We start from the raw sequence: 22059 nt of genomic DNA, 5'->3' as shown, positions 1-22059 counted from the left end.
CTTGAATGCATTTAATGATAAGGAGTTGGATCATATGACAAATGACTACGTCGTCAAGATATTCAAGGCCTTCAAGCCCAGACAAAGCATCATGCTGGTTACAGAAGGTGTACATTTTGATAAATAATTGTTGATAATATAAAGTACAATAATTGTAAAAAATTACATGTTTTTTTTATAAAGTTGATTTATATCTAGTATCAAAAACGGTACGATTTTCTTACACATACTATAGTAGGATTTATTTTACTCCAATATATTGTATAACTGTATTTCATATTTAAAAAATGACTCTTTTGGGAAAAGGAAAACGGTTGTTTTTATTCCAAATATCTAGAGTTCCATGATTAATACAAATTCCCTCGATCTACCCTACATATAATATTTATCACATGAGTTATGAGAATGAAGGGTTATTAATCCTCCTACACCTATGAATAAAATATGCTTATAAAATTATAATGTGTTGTTTCCTTTTTGGTAATAAACAGCATATTACGTACATTTTGTAGACATAATCATTTATCAAATAATTTAACTAACTCCAAAGCTTACTATTAATATTTAAAGACGTAGTAAGAAGGAAGGGGGGCGGTGGAACAATGGAGTTGAAAAAGAACTGGAAGTACATCTTCAACTATTTACATTACTAATGAATTAATATTTATTCGGGAAGATTTTTTTTTTTGGAGACGAGTGTTTGTTTAAATATAAATTTATTTGACTCTTGTGAGTACAAAAATTCATGAAAATAACATTTTTTGTATGAATAGTTAATACTAAGTAAGAGGCCTTACTGTTTCACACTATGTTATTTCTATGGGGTATTTTTACAACCCGTAGAGTGAAATATTCTTTTACTATCGTGTTTCTATCATTGCAATACTTTATATATGCCAATTCTTAATTTATCAAATTCTTCCCGTATTCAATTGTGATAGTAATTCATTAGTTTCTGAGTTAGTAACAAATTATGAATTTAATTATTATCGAGGTTTTAAAGAATGTTTATTATCTATTTCTATTTATTTTTTTAATCAGTATTAATTTATTTTATAAGTCAAATAGTAACAAGATATTAAAAATAAAAGTACTTAAAATTTTATTAATCAAATAAATTATTCACAAATAATAAAATGATTATTAAAATATCTTGAAACTCTAGTTTATTAAAATTTCTAAATAATTTATTCGTATTTTTAGTATAGATGCACCAATTATCTTGACTGCATACAAACAATTATGCAGCTTTACGACAACTGCATGCTTATTTAGTTTACTTTTTGATGTGAGAAGAAATAAATTACTCCTTTACAATGGGTTTTGGAAAGTTATGCCTAATTCTGGAGTACTCGTAATCACACAGCAAGAAAATAATTTTCCCGAAGGATTTTGATTATGAAAACTCTTACACGCCTGCCCTTCAGTTGATTGTATGATTCTCCAAACATCTTTAATTATAGTTAGTGATGATTCACATCACAATCTTCAAATAAATATGACTTTAATCTCAGCTAGCTTTTCTCTTCTGAATAGAATTAGGAATTTTGACCAAAACACCATTCATTCAAGTATATCCTCCCATGTCCAGTTCTACTCTAACGATAATTATGAAAACACAATATGAGTTGGAAGTGTGACATGTTTTATTCTAGAAGGGACAAGTATTGTGTGCTAAGAATTTATTAATATAGAAATAACCTTTTCTCTACAGTTTACAATATGTAGAATTATTTTCTCCAATCATTTTTAGATTATATATTCACATATATAAAGGTAAGAAAGTATTTAACTTAAAAGAGGGAATTCATGGTAGTTGAATAGTTAGTTATATAGAGTAATACTTATGGTATCTCAACGCCACTGGTGGACAAAAAATGTACTGCATAGACAACAACTTTGAACAAATGATTCCTGAAGCGGAGGATAATTTCCGACATAGCAAGAAATATTCAAAATGGAATTGAGAGTATACAAAATAAGGGGAGATTTGGTGCAGTAATTGCAATTTACTTCTATAAGGCCTTTGATACCTTTTTACGTAGACATATTTTGAGACCAATAAATAAACTCCTTCCTAGAAGATTTTCAACCCATTTAGAGCTCTTTCATACAACGGTACGTCGACTATTGCATTAGGGGATTTGGAAAGTGATCTAATAGTTTTAAAAAAAAGTTGTCGCCAGGGTTGTCCTTCAGCTCCGCTACTTTTCGCTTCAGGGATCAAAGATATTAGGGATACCATAAGAAATATGTTTGGGGGTTTTGGAGTGTATTTTGGAACGTCAGAGCATATTATTGATATGTATGCTGACGTTTTCACTTTGATATTGGAGGCAACGGCAGAAATCCAATTATCAAAGAGGATTGAAGTTTTAATAAAGTACTTCATTAAATATGAAAAAAGTCTGGATCGAAGATTAACAAAAAAAGACAGTAATTCTCCCTCTGGGAAAGTGGGACCCATTTGAAGGACTTAGAATAGCTTATTGCTCTATCAAAAAGAGTGTCCATATTTTAGGAATTAAGTGGGAAAGAAAATGAGCCTCCTATACAAACTGGACGGATCTAAACTTTTTTATTAATTCTTAGATTCACAAATGGAAGAAATTTAATCTCAAAAAAAAGAATTGCCCTCTTTAACAACCAAATTGTTCCTGCTACTCTTTATGAGACAACGTTTATTCCATGGTTAGACAAGAAGGTCATTGACGAAGAAAGTTGCGGGCTCAATAAGCTTTTTAATCGAAGCTATTTACATTCCTTAAAAAGACCCAAAAGTCAGTTGGGAGGAGGGTTGTCTTTTCTCTCTAGAATGATTCAGAAAATTTATCGAAAGATTCTACTTGACCTTTCAAGAAACTCAGAGTCTGAGTGGCGTGCATTTATTTCGTCCCATTCTGCCTACAATTGGTTAATGCTAGAAACTGATTTTATTAATGACAGAATTGATTAATTCTTTCATTCTTGGGCTGCTGTGCAGAGGATCATTTGGAAAGGTTCACCAGTCTTTTTATCCTCTTCTACTATTGACATTGTGTGTCAGAATATTAATAAGAAGTTTTTCTATAAACACCTCATTGACCCAAAAAAGTTGCAATGGACAAAGTTTTACGAGAATAGAATCACGGTTCATGATCTTGAACATAATTCTTTCTTCAATAGTGGAAAGTTTTCTTCCCCACTGTAAAGAGCTGCTTTCATCCATCTCACTCCAATTCCGTGGCACTTAAGAATGAATTTTCTCTCTAACTCTGAAGAACAAGTGGATAAAATCTTTGATGGATATTGGAATTGTTTGAATCTACCTAAAATATGGAAGGAGAGGATCAAGAGTCACATATCTAAAATCAGGGATGGAAAGCGATTTATTGCTCAATTTCAGATATTCTCGGGTTGTTTATGTTTTAATACTCCCTGTAAGTACTACGGCAAAATTTTCAAAACAGTTATATATGCGTTTGCGAGTTGCCCGGCACTACAAATTTTGAGATATTTTATCACACTAAACATAGGTGAAATTACAGAAAAATTTATAATGGCTTTAGTTTTATTTGGCCTCTCCTAGAATATCCAAAGTGCTCCTACAAAAACAAAAGCTATGGAGTTTGCCTTATCAACCTGTGAAGGCATGATTGCAGAGAAGTTGACAGACAGTATCAGAGTCGAAGAAATCAGAGCTATTCTGGTAGCAGCCGCAGTTCGATATTCTGTCTTCTCCGTTAGGATTTCAAGGGGGTATAAATCTTCATGGAACTATGTTTGGAACATATTACACTACTACCACTAACTGTCAGATAAAAACGTAAAATTCTTGCGCCGTTTTAGACACAATAATAAGAAATTTAAAAGATATTCCGGATATTCAGAATAACTATTACTTTATCCTTTTATTTTATTTTTTAAATATTACGTAACTACTACTCATTCTTTTTTAATAAAATGTAGCTATTTTCTGCTTTGTTCTGTTTATTTATTTATCGTCTAATTTTATAGAAGGAACGTTGTGTTGAAAGTGTATATATAACTTACGACATATATAGCCATTTTTCAACATGTTTGACTTTGGTTTAGGGAATTGATTTTAAACTAGTGTCTTTATTTATTAATATATATTTTATACGTAAAATTTCTGAACTAATAAAGTCTTAAAACAAAGAAACAAATAAAAAAAACGATCACGTTCGTTTCGCCACTTGGTTGATAGTGCTTTAAGTTATTGTATAAAAAAGTATTCAAAATAAAATAAATAATATGTATTGCAATATGTTTTGGGTTCCCACTCTGTACAGATAAAGATTTTTTGTCCTTACTTATATTAACGACATTCATTTCTCTTTTGACAATGTATTGTTAGTGATGGGATAAATCTTTTATTTTTAGTCTTTTATTACTTTCTCCGGTTTTTTCTTTCCTTTTTTCATAACGTTTTTGTTCTTTCTTATAGTAAACTCTTGATTCATCTTTACTATTTGATATCTACTTTTATTATTATTATTATTGAAAGATTTATTATCAATTCTTAACTATTTTGACTCTGTCTGATCGAGGTTTTGCAAGAAAATGCAAGTATTTTATTATAAGTGCCCTTCAAGGATAAAGTTATGTGAGGATCACTCAGTCTATGTAAAAGTATCACAGCTTGTGATTCAAGTATCTTTAATAATATTAATTTCTGAATTTAATGAGAATATTTGAGATCTAATTAGAATAAGGAATTCTTCTAGATTTGGACTCATTTTGAATAGTTGTTGCGAAGATATACTTAGATAGGTCTTTTTAATTTTACAAAGGAAAAAAATAATGGTTATATTTATCCGAAAAATATTTATAAAAAGATTGAAGTAGCATTATTTCATTACTTTTAATGCATAATTTAAAAACGTGCATTAGACATTACAAAAATAAGGAAAATGCTTCATATTTTACGTTTTATCTTTTTTGGGAATCATCGATTTAAACGACACATATCTAAAAAAAACCACTCAATTTGAATAGTTATAAGCCTGCTTATTATGTCGTAAGTACTTGGTTTTTTTTTCCACAAAATATTTACTACGTATCTATATATCATAATGAAAAACCCTGCTTTTTTTTAGTCGTTACAATAGATTTTCCCCCATTATATAGTGATTGAATTATGAAGATATTAAACTGTAAAATTTTCAATTTTTTTCACCTACAAATTAAAATTTATAGATTGAAGAGATAAAACTAAGCTTTTGAAAAGTTTCATAGTGCTTTGTATTGTATTCATCGAATTTAATTCAATTATGTTTACATTTATACTTTGACCTAAAAAGGGCAAATTTACAATAAGGTCATTAAAGAATATTTGTGTGTGTTTTGATACATGGGTCGTTTGAATAAGCGATGACCCCAAAAGATATATTGTAATATATGAAGCACTTGCCTTAGTTTTCATAACACCCCTATTGCTTAATCATCTTACAGAACGTTATTAAGTGACGTCAGTATTGTGAATGTCCGCCGTCCTTTTGGGGGCTTAAATAACCAAGTTTCATAAATAAAACCCTTTTTTAATAAGGGAATATTATAATATTTATATACATTTGTATATCAAAATGGGACAAATAAATAAAAGGACTTACAACTTTACTCTCTATCAAACCACTATCTCTTAAAGCTAGTTTTAATATATACATGAACATATGAGATCCATATGAGTCTTTTTTTATTCTTAAACCCAAGTGATGAAGTTTTATCAGGACTTATGGGATGTTTGTTTATTTTAAGAAGTAAAATATCAACTATGAGCCCCCGAAGTGTGTCTCCTTCAATTATGATGCAATTTATGTACGTTTTATGATTTAAAAAAGTTCAATATGTATAAGCTGCGGCTAATGACAAGGTGTGTATTCAATTTCTGACTAATACTTGATTATTAGTCTGACAGACGACAATTTATTTGTAAAAAGACAGAGTATAAAAGATAAAAAGCAACATGAAAAAATTGTAATTTAATATGAGAGAAAAATTCTTCATCTATGGTCATTTGGGAAATATATCAATGTACGTAAATATAACTTATGAGTTATATTCAAGAAATGTAAATATTCAAACAATTTATATACCTATAATTTTAAAATATTTCTACTTGGCTGCCAATCTACATACATAATAGCTCTCTACGTATAATAAACGGAGAAACAAAAATTCGATATTTTAACGTAAAAGTATTTCATGGAACATTTCATATACTTGTGTTTCCCCTGGTACATCAATCACTTTTTGTCAAAAAATAAACTCATATATTTTTGTAAGAAAGTGTAATAGGTAAAATAACAAATGCTAATGATCCCTTATTAAATTATACATTCTTACAAAAATTGAACTTTATTCTATTTATATGCTTTAATGGTAATAGTTAAATCCTCGACATTTTTTCTCATGATCAACATTTAAAAAAAAAAAGGCATATGCGGGCAACATGCAATCATTAATTATTTGTCCTATTTTGACAATAAAAACATAATATGAAGAAAGATCACTAAGAGGTATCACAGGAACTAAAAAGTGAGCTAAGACGGGCTGAGGCATCTAAAAAGTGTCACCTTTTTTATATAATCATTGCAACAAGAATGAGTTTGCCCTGAAAAGCTTGTGTATAAAGAAAAAATAAATCTAATAAAGTAAATTCTTTTTTTTTTGTCATAAATAAAAAAACTTAACTTATTTACCACAATGACTATGTTTTTTATATGGTATATATTTATTAAGTCCAGCTTGTCACTTCTAGAGGCCTATAAATCTTGCACGCTCCCGTATTTAGTAAGGGAATAGACGAAAAAAGATAAAAATCCCTTATGATAAGGAGAAAATTCTACTAATATGTAATTTTTTTAGTAGGTTGTGTAAAATAATGTTGATTTTTTTTGTTCTTGTGATACCTTTTAAGGATCACTATCGTTTTCAGAATTTTGGGCATGTTAAAAAGAAGTAACATGCAACTTAAATTTATTTACGTTTAATTATATCAGTTGTGACGAAAGGGTACGGGAAGAAGGAAATAAACAAATAAATACTCGGATATCGATATGCAATTCTACAATGAGTCTAACAAGGACTTACAATTATAACTCTGGAACAAATCAACAGGGTGACTCTTCTTCTTTTATGAGGACAAACAAATGTTTATTTCAATTTTGTATATGTATATCATTGAATGTATTTAGTTGAACCATGAAGTTAACTCCTCAGAAATTAAAGAAAAAATGATAGCATCTTAGAAAAACAAAATTCACTTTTTAGGTCGACAACACCTTATAAACGGAAGAGCTACAAAATACAAGCAATTAGCATCCCTGAGGTTCCTTGCCAGAAAATTTACCACCCACCAAAGTAACCAACATGTACTTTTCTCTTTAATTTACATTTAAAAGGATTTAGAACATTTTACATCCCTAGTCATGAAGATTACATTTTTTTCATCAAAACACTTTTCAAATAGTCTGAATCACAATGTTTCTTATTGTTGGTTTATTTTTTTAGCACAACCGTAAATCATATTTTCTACAATTCCATAGATTAGTATTTATTGCAAAAGCTGCAACTTTTTTTAACGTACTGGTATTTTTAGTTGACAGCTTGAACCGTGTTTTTTTTCTTCTTCTAAAGGTATTATCACTATTCATTTATTCTTAGGAAATAACATTTAAGTATAAAGTAATTATTGAAGCATTAGTTCTCAACTGTCAACGTTACCTTATTAATTTTTCGTTTTATTTAAACATACTGAAAGTGCTTACGATTTGCAACCCTAGAAATTAATAATTATTCCTCCCTATTTTAAAAATTAAAAGATATTAGCAAGCAAAGAGAACTATCGTTAAAGTTGAAAAATTCTAAGCATTTATTAGCGTGCTAATTTTGTTGTTGTTGTTGGGAACTTGTGAAGTTTAGTTTTTTCCTAAGCTGTCATAACTATTCTTCAATTATGGATGAGTGCAGGTATTTGATGGGTAAGTAGTAGATTGAGGATCGACATCAAAATAATTCCTACCCATGTCCTTGATAGTTACAGAGAAGGATTTTAATTCATTTCCTCTCTCCTCAACCCCCGCCATGGCTGTCAATGAAATCTAATGACAGCTAAGCTGTTCTTCTCTCAAACATTCTTCAAATGGGCAGAATAACTATTGATTTTCAAAAATGGTTAGAGTTTACAGCTCTAACAATAGTTTATAAAGATATCTCAGTATGTCAGCGGAATTATTTTTTCTCAAAAGAAAAAGAAATAGATATATTTCTTTATATATACTCGTGAGGATTGCTTTAAAAAAAATAAGTTATTGGAAAATATGGTCATACTTTATTCATCTGTGTTCAAACAATTTATTCAAGTTTAAAAACTAAATACAAAATTTTGACAAAAGTTTCAAAAACTTATATTTGACATTATTTTCATTGATTTTTTTTAGTACATATTAAAAATCTTAGTTTGAATCTATTATATGTATTAAACAATTAACTTAACACAATAGAAAAATAGTCAACCTTAAATATGCATATTCGTATTTTTCAAGACAAAAGCAAATATAACATAACCTTTAAATCCCGGTAATAATTATTTTTTTTACATAGTATTATAAAAGGTGAAACATATGTAGATATTTTAAAAAAATCTACGAATTAATATAAATAGTAAGGTAGACAGGAGACATTCTATTTGTCTCAATTACTCGGTGCTGCTTCAAACTAATGCTTGCCAAAAAATTACAACAACAGAGGTATGTGCGTTTACTATTATTTAATATATATGTAAATTGTAAGAGTTAGTAGTTTTCGACTAAAGTCACTTCCCAAATGTTCTAATAGTTACAAAAATTGCGTTCAAGTAAGAAATAAACTAAAAAATGGATAAAATGAAAAAAATGACGGATAAATAAATTTGCAAATTACTTAAAAAACCATTTTAGTCCCTAAAATACTTTTTTTTTAAATTATCCCTGTTTTCCTTACACAAAGTTAAGCATTTCCGTAATGTAGACCGTGAAAAAAAAAAAAGTTTTTGAGTGAATAACGTTTATACAGCTATGTCAGACTGTGGCCGAGATACATTTTTTTTAAATGAGTAGGATATCACTGTACAATAAATCAATACTTTTTTGTAATTCTACAAAAGGACAAAACGTTGTGTTTCGTCCTTTTGTAGATCGGTTTTCTTTGAATTTTTGTAATAATTTTGTTGTTCGTAAATAATTTATCTGATTAAAGCATTGTTTGTATTGATGATAATTTTCATATTAATATATATTTTTTTTAATTTCATCCCAATGTAAATGTTCTTTAAACAAAACAATAAAAATATAATATAAATATGGATAATAATAAAACCGGAAACATTCATAGGGGCGTTAGCACTTCCTCATTTAGATGATCATCTCACTGTGATACTTTTTATGCCAGATATTACCGGCAAATTAAAAAGCTTAGTAAAATTAAAAAGTACAGTCCTTCTTTAAAATAATTGATAGATTACAGATAAAATATAAAACGACTGACTCTTCAGTAAATCAATGGGCTTTATTTGTACATCCATTTTGCAAATCATGATAAATTTGATGTTATCATATATATTATAGATATTATTTGAGTGCCTCCAAGATAATTATTACTAGTTTAAAGAAACTGATGTGGTCTATTTGTTGTGTACAAGGCAAAATTTGTATGTCTCATAAGATTTTTTTGATTATAACATGAGTCATTGTAATAACTAACTATTCATTGATAACATTATTTCATTTTGATCCGTTCAAATTACTTATTTATCATGTATTTATGAGTAATATAATAGTGGGCAAGAAATTTATGATGTGCCACAGAATACGCTTTATTAATTACCAATATGGCCCTCATGATGCTTTTAGTAGTAGTAGTAGTCTTTATTGGTGTATTGATGATGAGTTATTAACATTTTTCTTATGAAAAAAAACAAAAAACGCAAGGAGCAGGTAGGACCAATACATATGATACTACTACATAAGACCTTTGTAAATATTAGCTATTTTTTATCTGACTTAAGTGTGAGAATGAATTACTGATATAAAAAGGAGAACCGTCTACATTTAAAATAGCAATAGTGTAGGGTAAAAATTATAACATATATATTTAGTTTATTATGCATTTTCTTAAACAATTTACATGAAAGATACGTGAGAAGGCTTAATTCAGAGGGATAAGTTAACATCACAACGATCAATTAAGTATTGAATTACAAAGAAGAAAGAGTACACGCAAAACCCATTTTTTGGGGGTTTTTTTTCCTTAACGTAGTGTTTTTTTCTACAAATATGTCAATTCTAAGTATAAGGTAACATTATTATTATTCAATTACTCAATAAGACTTACAGTATATATATTTCCTTTTTTAGAGCCTACCGTCAATCAAACCTACATAAACTGAGTTCAAGAGTATAATTTCATCCGACTGCGTCACTACTAAGATACGTAGCTTAATATTTATTCTTTGTCCTAATCGGTGGATCAGTGGCAGGGAGAGCCACGGTGTCATGTACTCCCCTTCATTTCCCCTTTGGTGAGGAATATTTTAGAGAATGGCAAAATTGAAATTTAGAAAAAAATATCATATAATGTAAATTGTTTATAAAAATGATTTTCCTTGAAATGACGTTTGTAGTAATGGTCAATCATTTTGAAAGGTCATAAAAGTCAATTAAAAAAAAAGTCATTTTTTAAAAGTAAAAAAAATATTAAATAGAAGGAAAATATATCCCATGAAAAAGGTTTTTTTAAAAATATATATATATATATTAAATAAGTATATTTTAAAAAAATACAGAAAATAAGCGAAAGGGGGCACAAAATCAAAAAATATCTTTATTTTCTTATATTACAAGATCCGGCATTTCCAGACATTAAAAAAACAGACGTTGTCACCAATCTGTAGCGTAGGAATTTGGATTTATGTCGAAACCTTATAATGTTAAATTAATTCAGGTGTAATATTCATTATCATAATTAGTTTATGTTTTAATATATTTCTTATTCAAAATAATGCTTTAACGAAACCATTGCTTGTGTTAATAAACCAAAAAATAAATAAAACTACAAAATTATGCCATCCCTCATTCAGTATAACTCGAAGATTTCAAATTTTTTATAAGCATTACACTTCTAGAACCCATTTAATATGAAGTTTTATCAATTAAATTTATTTATATGAACTAGATAAAACCTCTCACATCTCCAAAATCTATAATACTTTCACTCTAATCTATAATTTAAAATGTTTGAAAATGAAAAATTTCTAATCAATGACGACCCTTTTACAATTCACAACTTGTACAATATATTCATATACAAGTAATGTTTTTTACATTGTTATAGATTGTATTTATAATTTAAAATTTTTTTATACATAGTCTCATTCTACTTATAATATATTATAGTAGTTGGTTTTTTTGGTAAAATATAATAATTATTAGGTACATGTAGTTAAAATCAACGAATGCCATAGACCGCATTTCAATCAATGTATTTAATCTTTATTGAGCAGTTACTTCAAAAGAAAACAAATTTGATTATAATCCATGAATAGGAGCATTATTGTGGCATTCAAGTCTAATTTATTTATATTTTTGATACATATCTCTTTTAGTATATATAATTTTTATCAGATCCCCACTAAAATAATAATAACACTATGGAAAAAGTTATTTACTAATGATGGACATGTTTTAATCAAGGCAATATTCATTGAATGTGGCTCTCTGAATGTAGCATAGCTTTAAAATCAAATAAAGTATCCTATCACTAATATCAAGATATATACTTTTTCTCTTCTAGATAATTTTTGTTTTATGTGGTGATTGTTTGAACTGGAATTAAATTTCGTTACTGTAAGAAATTCGATGTAGGTGATCTTCCAGATACCACAGGGGGAGGGATTTTTGACAATTTCAAGAGGATTTTTTTTTGTTGATAACTATAAAAGTTATGTAAAGTAGCGGGCAATGTATCCTTTGGTTCTGGTGCCACAGTTTCCACATTTATCGAACGTTTACGAACGAGTTTTGTTTTCATGTTTTATTTTCTGCCCAGACAAAAAAAGGTTTTCTGCTGATGACAATTATAGAACCGGAGTTTGGTAATGTTTGAGGTCTCTTAGACCATTTTTGATTGAATAAAATTCGATTTTTGATTTAAAATAGGCCACTTTTATGCCTTTTGTACAACCTTCCCGAATATGATGCTATGATTCAAAAATTGCGCTTTCCATATTTTTTGGTATTTAGTTTTTTTTAGTAAAAAAAATTTAATACTTGTGTGTAATCATTTAAGAAGTCTAGGAAAGGAATGTCCAGGCTATAGCCCAAGGGTCACATTTTGCCCCACTAAATGCTTAAGTGTTCCTCACTACTAACTCTTAATTCAAGTAGTATATTTTTAGCAAAATTGTCACAATGCTTTCAAAACATGTAGAAAGCACAAAATAAGTACAAACTTTGGAAATTATTTGACGTTATCTCTTGTTTCCTGAGACTCTAAAAGGAGCTGTGTCCATAGGGTGAGAGACTGGAAGGAGTATATCCCATCCTAGAGGTAGGATTTTTTTTTTCTAAAAAAAAAGGTCATTCGATCAAATCATGCAAGGAAATTAATATTAAAAAATGAACAGAAACAAGCCCCTTCCCCAAATATAATCTTACAGACGCTCCTGAACAGAGTTGCCAGATTGGCCTTTTTTGAAGAATTTTGACCTCGAAAAATTATATGTAGTCTTTTTTTTATATTTGGCCTGAATTTGAAATAAGTATGTATGAAATTGGTTTGTATTATAAAGCCATTTTTCATGAATTTTAATTTTAATTTTATGTAAATTGAAGGAAAATTTCACTGGATAAAAATAATACTTTATGTAAATACTGAATTCGAAAGAAAAATTAAAGGGACATTAAAAAATAATAATAGGTTTTGTGGCCTGTTAAAATATTTCAAGTGACAATATGGCCTATTATTTTCAAAGGTTGGACATTCTTGTACTATGATGTACTCATTAATTCACAGTTTCCCTCTTTTATCAATCATTGCAAAACCTTATATTTGATAAAACATGGAAATCGCCAACCATTGAACAAATAAGAAGCGTTTTTACATGACGTCAATATTGTTAATGTCTGTCATTTTGGGGACCTAAACAACCAAATTTTAGAACAATGAACCCCTTTGTTTTTAATTAATATTAAGAAAAATAGTGAGCTATTGAATATCAAAATAGGACCAACAAATAATAAGACCAAAACCACACTCTTCAATACAAATATATATATTTTATACCTAGTCTTATTATGTGTATATATTGAACCTTAAATGTTTTAAAATAATATTTTTACTTTTTTCCATATTTGAGATAAAAATTAACAATTACAATCTAAAGAATAAGTTGTTTGTTATCATTCTACTTTTCTTGTCACTAATCGATCAAAAAAAAAAAAAAAAAAATAAGTGTACCAATTAAGACATTTCACAGGGGGTTTCAGTACATATTTCTTTGGTCATATTCAAATATCACTGTTTATCTTTGTCGTTAAGTATGATTCTATGTAAATGGTTAGACTTTTTTTATTCATAAAGTCATTTGATTGAATTTCATCAAGATCTATTGGAAAATTGTCCATGTTAAATTATGGAAAAATATCAACTTTGAGCCCTCAAGATGGCGTCCTGAAAACGGAAAGTATACAACGATCAATAATTTTAAGCGGACAAATGAACAATATATTATTCTATGTACATTATGAACTTTAAGCCTCAACAATTATCTTTCATAGTAAAAATAAATAGTAGTTGTGAATCAAACCATTACAAAGATACCAATTGATATTAAACCACAAGAAAGGACATCGTCACATACATATATATGCATCTAATAATAGTCCTACATATATTAAACGTTCTTATATACTTGTTATATATTGAGTAAAAACACTTGTGTACACTTATGAGCATAATTGAACTTTGAATTGTGTTGCATTGTATATTATATTTTTATACCTACATACTCGTACAAAGGTTTCTCATTTCCCGGGAATTTATCGTTGAGCGGGTTGCTAGGAAATAACAGAATAACGTTAGTCTATATTAATGGAACAAAGTTAATCTGTATGTATATGCGGATGAGCAATAGTCCTTTATGACCTAAGAAATAACTATATATTCATATTAATAAAATCTTGGAGGTTTTTTGCATGTAGTATCAAGCGTGTATACAAAGAGCATTAATATAGTGATCCTGAAATATAATTTATTCATATTTTTGATCATAGAAATAAAAATGTAGTCAAATTAATGACGTTCTACAGGGATTTTGAATATAGCATCTAGTGTGTGTTACTAAAGCTTATCCTGGTAGTGCTTTGGAGACTAAAGTACTATCTAAGTACACACTAAGATATTTAAATATTAATTTTTATATATTAAAACTATATTTTGATTAAATTTCTATCTAGTATTACCCAAAATAGAAATACATGGTTGGGCCATCACGTGATTGACCATGCTAGAATTTTCAATTTGATGTATCGTACCGACTGCTGAGTAAGACAGACAGATATTTAGAAAACACGCAATGAATCATAGTCTATGCCATCACTATTGCTACAATTTTCAATTTGATGTATCATACCAACTATTGGGTAAGAAAGAGAGATTTTTACAAAACACACAACTACTCATACACCGTGACATCAAGATTAAAAAGCGTCGTGGCAGTTAAAAATCAGTCGCACACGCGTAAGGGTATAACCTTAGTGTAACCCATGCATTATAATTGTCTTCATATGATCATTTAAAAAAGTTCCAAAAAATTCAATTTTTAGGAAAAAAATTCCAAAAAATTTAAGGTTGTTCACAAAAATTTCTTAAACAAATAGTTTTTTTACAAAAACTTTTTTTTTTGAAAAAAATTTAAAAAATAAAATTAATTTATTTTCTGGGAAAAAATTATAAAATTAAAAGAATTAATTTTATTGGAAAATATTTTGAAAAATTAAATGAATTAATTTTTTTGAAAAAAATTTGAAAATTTAAATTAATAAACTTTTATGGAATTTTTTTTTGAAAAATTAAAGCAAGAATTCTTTTTTTTTGGGGGGGGGAGGGACCTATTATCCCTCAATCCCACCCCATGCAGACGCCCCTGATTTTGTATGTAAACACATACAATTATAATAGTTAAAAGAATCATAATGAAATAATTCAATTTGTGATTTCCCGAGAACTCCCGGTTTCCTGGGAGATAACCCTTAATATACACTACTTTAATAGCATACAGTAGTTCTTCATTCCTTTGTAGTTGTCGTATTTTTATATTTTTTATTATTTTAACTATCAGTATAACTTGACTGTGAAGAATTTCTGCCCTTTTTTTCACTTTTATATATGCTTGTTTTTCTTACCTAATATATTGAATATTATATTCGCATACCAGACATTCCAAGTTTATAAATAAATATATATTCATCGATACTCAAATGCACTTTTTGCCTAAATATCACATTAGAAAAATATATGAAAGAATTGGGGGGGGGGGATAAATACCAAATAAACCATTATGTGTGATAAGAGTTGAAGGATAATTATGAAAAATTAAAATAAATGTATAAGTAGGCAGATCCAAATGTATGGAGATGGGAGAGATCAGAGTTGACATTTTTGTAATGAGTTTAGAAATAGAAAAGGAAAAACAGTTGGTGCGTGTAATCTTTCTTCTTTTTTGTTTATTACTTAATAAGTTGTCGTCGTATTAATTTCTCCCTCTGAAGTAAGCATTCTCCGTAGTAGTGTCAGAACAATAGGAGCAGAGTGATCATGATGGAAAATTGGTGGAAATTGTATAATTATGACAATAAAAAAATTCCTAATGTTCAAAAAAAGTAAAAATTGTTCTTCCTTTTAATTTAGTTTTTCTGAATAATTTTAACTCTAAAATGAAAAAAAAAAAATTGATACTTCAAAATATGGTATTTGAAAAAAAAAAGAAAAAAAAATATCAAAAAGGTGTACTCCCCCAAAAAATAAAAACTGCAACCGCCCTTGAAGACGTCATCATTATATTATTTTGGCACCAACTAAAAAAAAAATTCAAGTTTGGTGATCCTCGCCTATCTTTTGTGTAAATATTTTCAAAATGTCTAATAAAATAAATGTAATAGTTGGGGAAAAAAGTAAATTCATATTTTGACCTTTTTTTTAGTTTATTAAGTATATCTTAATCATTATTGATCACATCGGATCATACGATATTGTTGTGAAGGTGTGAGTGTATACTCTAATTTTTTTTTGAACAGTTTAGTGTTTGGCGAGTTCAATCGTGAATTATCGTGTGTCGAGTATAGAGATTTTATATAGAAGAACTTCGGAAAAATTTACTATCTGAAAGAGAAAAATGCATCGAAGCGACCAAGAATGTTTGTGATGTATACACAGCCAATACTCTTTCGGTTTGTATTGCACAACAGTAGTACAAGCAATTTCAATCAAGTGAAATGGAAAAGAAATATGTACCACGCACTTGGAGGCCTGCCGTCGAAAATGTGGATAAAATTATGGAAATATCGAGATAAAATGTCACGTTAGTAGTCGTAGCATCGTACAGGAGCTGAAAATTGATCATATAACTCTTTGAACCATTTATAGAAAGCTGGATAAAAAAAGAATGACGCGGCATAAGCTCTGGGAGCTTCGATGGGATGGGGTTCGATGCATCGAACCTACAGTCCGAATCTGAATCAAGTGACTACCACCTTTTTTTTTGTCTTGGGCCAACACGCTCGAGGGTACAGGGTGATGACTCAAAAATTAGACAATTTTAAAAACCGTTTTCACTTTTACATATTTTTATTTTGTCCCATTTTCATGACAAACTTTTTGAATTGGTAATTTAACAATTTTCTACACTTTTTATTTGATATATCCCCTTCCAATCTGAATGATGGCTTCAATACGGAGACTAACAGAAGCACTCCTCCATGATCACGGCCTTCAGGGCATCAACATTCGTGTGAGAAGTTGTATTCGTCTTGCCCTCCGAGACACACACCAAACAACTAAGTTCAGGGGGTTCACGTCGGCTATAGGCAAAAGGAAGAAGTCTACGGTCCAGAAGGGAGCCATGTTCTCCTGGCAGAAATGCTGCACCTTCTTGGACGTGTGTGTCGGAGCGCCGTCTTATGTAAACACATAGCTGTCCCTGGGGAAGGTAGTCATCAATAATGACAAGACATGGTACCTAAGGAACTTGTATTAGACGTCCGTGATGACTTTTTCGTTGGCCTGGAAGAAGCATGGAGGAATCTTGGTGCCGTCAGATGCCACAACGCCGAGGACCATGACCTAAGCTGGATGTTTGGTCTTGAAAGTTCACTCGATGTATGCTTGAGTCAGCCATGACTGGATCATTTTCCCCGTTCAGAACAGTGTTCACTTGTCGACTTGTGCGTGGATGAGATCGCACACCCTCTGCCGTTTTGCTTGTTGCTCGGACATTTTTGATCGCACAAAAACAAAACAAACATCAAATAGTAGCGTTTTGTCAATTCTTTTCAATGGTGCGAAGTAGAAATTTATATACTTTTAGAACTGAGGCTACATGGCCTCGAAGATGATTCTAATTTTTGAGTCTTAATGCTGTAAACATTTAGCCTGAATAGAGTGAATTTAAGATATTTTGCCTGCAACAATGTACGATCTAGTATAAATCTTTTATAAATTTAGTAGTTATAACAGACATAAATTACACTATGCAACAAAATAAAGGTCATGGAGCCCCCGCACACTGACACTCACACTTATTATTGTTATTTAAGCTGTAGAACACGAATATGACCATTAAAACTTTCTACCTCAAAACATTTGGCCTTTAAAGCCTTTTTTTAATTTAAATTCACGTTTTTATTGTATAAGTACGATTCATTGCCATATTTCAACATTAGACAACTATATAAAAATAAAATTAACTAACAATTATATACAAACCTTTCAACATTTAAAAAATGACTTATTTATTACTTTATCTTGAATATAATTTATATTAAATGTGTATAACTAACAAAAAATCGAAAAAATTAAACCTAACATAAAAGTTAAGATTTGTTTATTTCTTATTAAAGTACTTTAATATCCCAGCTGAAGTTAATGAATAGATCTAATATTTCAGTTTAATAAAAAATTACATTAAAAAGGGGTAAATTTTGATTGATTTTTGGTGACTATAGTTTTAATATTTATTAAGAAATTTACACTATCTAAATTAAGAATTTAGATATAAGAGGATAAATAAGTTTATGGATGCTTCATAATCAAAATAATTGATTTATTGATAGTTATAAACTAATAAACGATTCAATTTTTCCCGGAATATTATTGTTATTTATATTTACACAACCTAACCAGCTTATTATATTAAATTTCTAAATAAATTTGAAAAACTAAATTGACCAGAAATCCATCAAAAATGACATTTTTTATAGGCAATTTTTTGTATATTAAACTAAAGGGTATATCGTATAACTTCAGGTAGAATATAAAGCTTTTGAAGAGAAAATAAAAAGACATTAGCTTCTATGTAAGGTCCTCCATTTTACTCGATTTATTAGGGGTTATATTCATTTTTTTATTAATTGTAATCAAGATAAAATAATAAATAATCAATTTTTCAAATACTGAAATGTTTATATCAATTTGTTATTTTCTTTGATTTCTTTTGCCTGTTCAATGTAGTACTGTTTAGCATATCCTCTACCAATTCAGTAAAAAAAACAATAGAAACAGAACATTAGTTGATGAAGAAATCCTGAGTGCGCTCCCGCTAGATAAAATATTTCAACTCCTTTAGAAAATACTCTCACAATAGTAGTTGATGACACCAGTGTATAAATCAGAAAGGAATATATGTGCTTCATTTAAGCAAGTATTCATTCGGGCATGCTTGAATTGAGAAATGTTAATTTCAGCAACATTTTCATGTTATTGTAAATATTATGAAATAGATTACGTCATTATTATACGTCATCTCTCATCACCCACCAGAGTTTTTTCAAAATCAAATGGGAGAAGTCTCGAAGGAGCAACTGAGGCTCTTATTGGATTTTGTCTTAACTCCTTAAGCTTATGTGGAGGGATGAATTTACAAAAGATATTGAGTGGGATGGCTCTCAAACACTTCGATCGATGGGTCCTCTAGGAATAAGATCCTTAAAAAAGGACCTCCGATCATTTTCGTTGTCCAATGTTATGATAATGAACCTTTGATTTATGAGCCATTTTTGGCTTGGTTCAAAACTATATTACTTGCATTTAGTTGTTGTTAGGAGAAGGCTTCACGGGAGTTGGGACAGGTTGTTTTGTGTGCTCTTTCATCACTCTGCTAGCTTCATTGAATGCAAAAATATTCATCATTGTTAAATGAAGAAATAAACCATAGACAGTCTTGATTCTTGAAACTTGATTATTCGTGGATGATTGTTAAATTATTGTTCCAAATGATGATGTTCTTTAATTGACTATAATGTGGATTGGTATTTATAGAAGTTACGAATTATAGAATAAAATAAATTGTCACACTTATTCTGAATTTGATATAAAAAAATTCTTTTACCCTAAAATGTTTTTTTTTATCATTGACTAATTAACTATTTAGCGTGTGTGCTGATGCAACATCAATATCATACAAATATCTACTCACACTTACCAACATGGTGTTTCAGTTTGACACAATCTGGTTGAATATTATATCAAATAGGGGTTTGGTTGATATGTTTCATGTGTCCAATAAAAAACATTTAATGGTTAAAGGTCTAATATTAATCAATAATAGCTGATGTTAAGTATTTTTACTTGGATATATGTATATCATGGCATATTAATATTAATTGCAACTTGTAAATATAGTAATTTTATTTATCTATCATTTTGTACGTACCCTTTTACCTTTTTAGTGTGCAGAGGGATCTCGGCAATAATAATACATCTTTCATGTGTTTAGACCTCCATCTTTTGATTTACTTTCGTCCACAACGACCCCCCCATTTCTAGGTAACAACTCCTGATATTTACCTCCAAGTTCTTTTGTGGTATTATATATTAAAATAATTCAAGACAAATTCTTTTTTCAAATTATATATTCATTTCTATATTTAGCGTGCATCCATGCAAAAAATCAAGAATTGGTCAATTATTAGTATTTTGAATTAAATTATTTAGTATCTCATTTATTCTTTTATAATTTTTTTTTTTGGCAACGGAACTTATCCTGATATAATTTGTTGGAAGATAACTTCTTGTAACCCATTTTCCTTAATGATGGTTTGGAGAAACTTCCAAAGTGAAGGGTGCTTGCACTGCATGGAATGCTGGAAAACCATATGCCAAGATTCTATAGAGTTATTTATTCTAGGCAAACCTTCTTCTGATCGTATATTCCATAAAGCTAGTGGATATCGTGGCTCTCTCCCAGTTCTTCCCATATATCGACCGATGTAATTGTCTTCAAAATAATCGGCAAAGACTCTGAGATCCTCAGGAAAGGTTTCTGTGAGGATCTCAAAAGCATTGATAATTCTATCAGGAGGTAGGAAAGCCAATGCAATAAGACTCTTTATTTTATTTCGTATATCCCCATTTTCAATATAAATTTGTCGTAGTCCTGCCTTCTGAACCTGCGTCCACAACGATTGGCCCAAATGAAAAAAAACATCTAACAACTTTAGTCAAAGGAAACACCTCCTTTGTTGTATCGTATATCGTATTTATTTCAAAATCAGCTAATACACTGATAGGATTAAATGTAATTCCGTATGTGTGCTTCATTAATCCATCCCAAAATCTGCTGTATGTGTCACGGCTTTTGTTTGGAAGAAGTGCATATACACATGAAATTACTGTGGCCATGACTAGTACGTCTACTGTAAATAATTGGTAAAATATAATCGGACTAACTTTAAAAGTTCCATCCAGAAACCAATGTTGGTATCTGCTCATTATTTCTAAGCATTCTTTAATTGAATAAATAATTATTCGATTTTCGATTCAGAATCAAATAATAAAATTGATTATCTTGAGTTTGAAAATCTAAGGTTGGATGGGATTTCAAATTCACACCTAGACGCTGGCAATGGAGGAGCACTTTTATTTCTCCTTATTTGTCTTGTGATTTTTGCTAAATTAAAATTTTTCCTAATGATAATGGAAGCTTCATCGCCAATATTGAAGAGTACACCTTATAAGAGCTCTCGGAGGCTCTACCGAGGAAAAACCCATACTTTTAATATTTCATTTTAGTTTTTTTACCAGTACTTTTTCAGGAGTAGGAATGAGATTATGTTCCAACATAACATTTGGAATTTCTCCCTCTTCCAAGAGGGATATTTAATTGGTTATTCGTATTTTATTAATTGATACTAAATAGAAAATAGGAAAATTTAGTGTTTGTTGGTAAAAAAACAGAGCCTTCAATAGAGACTATCTATAGTTTATTTCTTCCTTTAAAAATAATGAATATTTATGCATTCAATGAAGCTAGCAGAGTGATGAAAGAGCACCCAAAAAGATCCGTCCCAACTCTTGTGAAGCCTTTTCCTAAAAAAAACTAAATACAAGTAATATATTTTTTAATCAAGTCAAAAATGGTTCATAAATCAAAGGTTTACTGTTATAATATTGGAGAAAGAAAATGATCAGAGAATACACATCCTTTTTTAATGATCCTACTTCTAGAGGACCCATCGATCAAAGTCAATATCTTTTGTAAATTCATCCCTCCACATAACCTTACGGAGTTTAGACGAAATCATATAAGAGCCTCAGTTACTCCTTCGAGACTTCTCCCATTTGATTTTGAACACAACACTGGTGGGTGATGAGAGATGACGTATAATAATGACGTAATCTATTTCATAATATTTACAATAACATGAAAATGTCGCTGAAATTAACGTTTCTCAAATGAAGCCTGCCCAAATGAATACTTGCTCAAATGAATGTTGCTAAGATGACTCTCCCTAAAATAAATATTGCTCA

General features: G+C 29.4%; 1 protein-coding gene across 1 annotated transcript in view; it reads right to left on the bottom strand.

Moving 5' to 3' along the window:
- The window catches only part of LOC121129436 (neo-calmodulin), a 105011-nt gene that overhangs the window by 18475 nt on the left and 64477 nt on the right, over window positions 1-22059 (bottom strand). The window lies entirely within an intron of this gene.

The sequence above is a fragment of the Lepeophtheirus salmonis genome, chromosome 14 (assembly GCF_016086655.4).
Source record: "Lepeophtheirus salmonis chromosome 14, UVic_Lsal_1.4, whole genome shotgun sequence".
Lineage (NCBI taxonomy): Eukaryota > Metazoa > Arthropoda > Copepoda > Siphonostomatoida > Caligidae > Lepeophtheirus > Lepeophtheirus salmonis.
The sequence above is the reverse complement of the archived record's forward strand: the minus strand, read 5'-3'. Positions and strand labels throughout refer to the sequence as shown.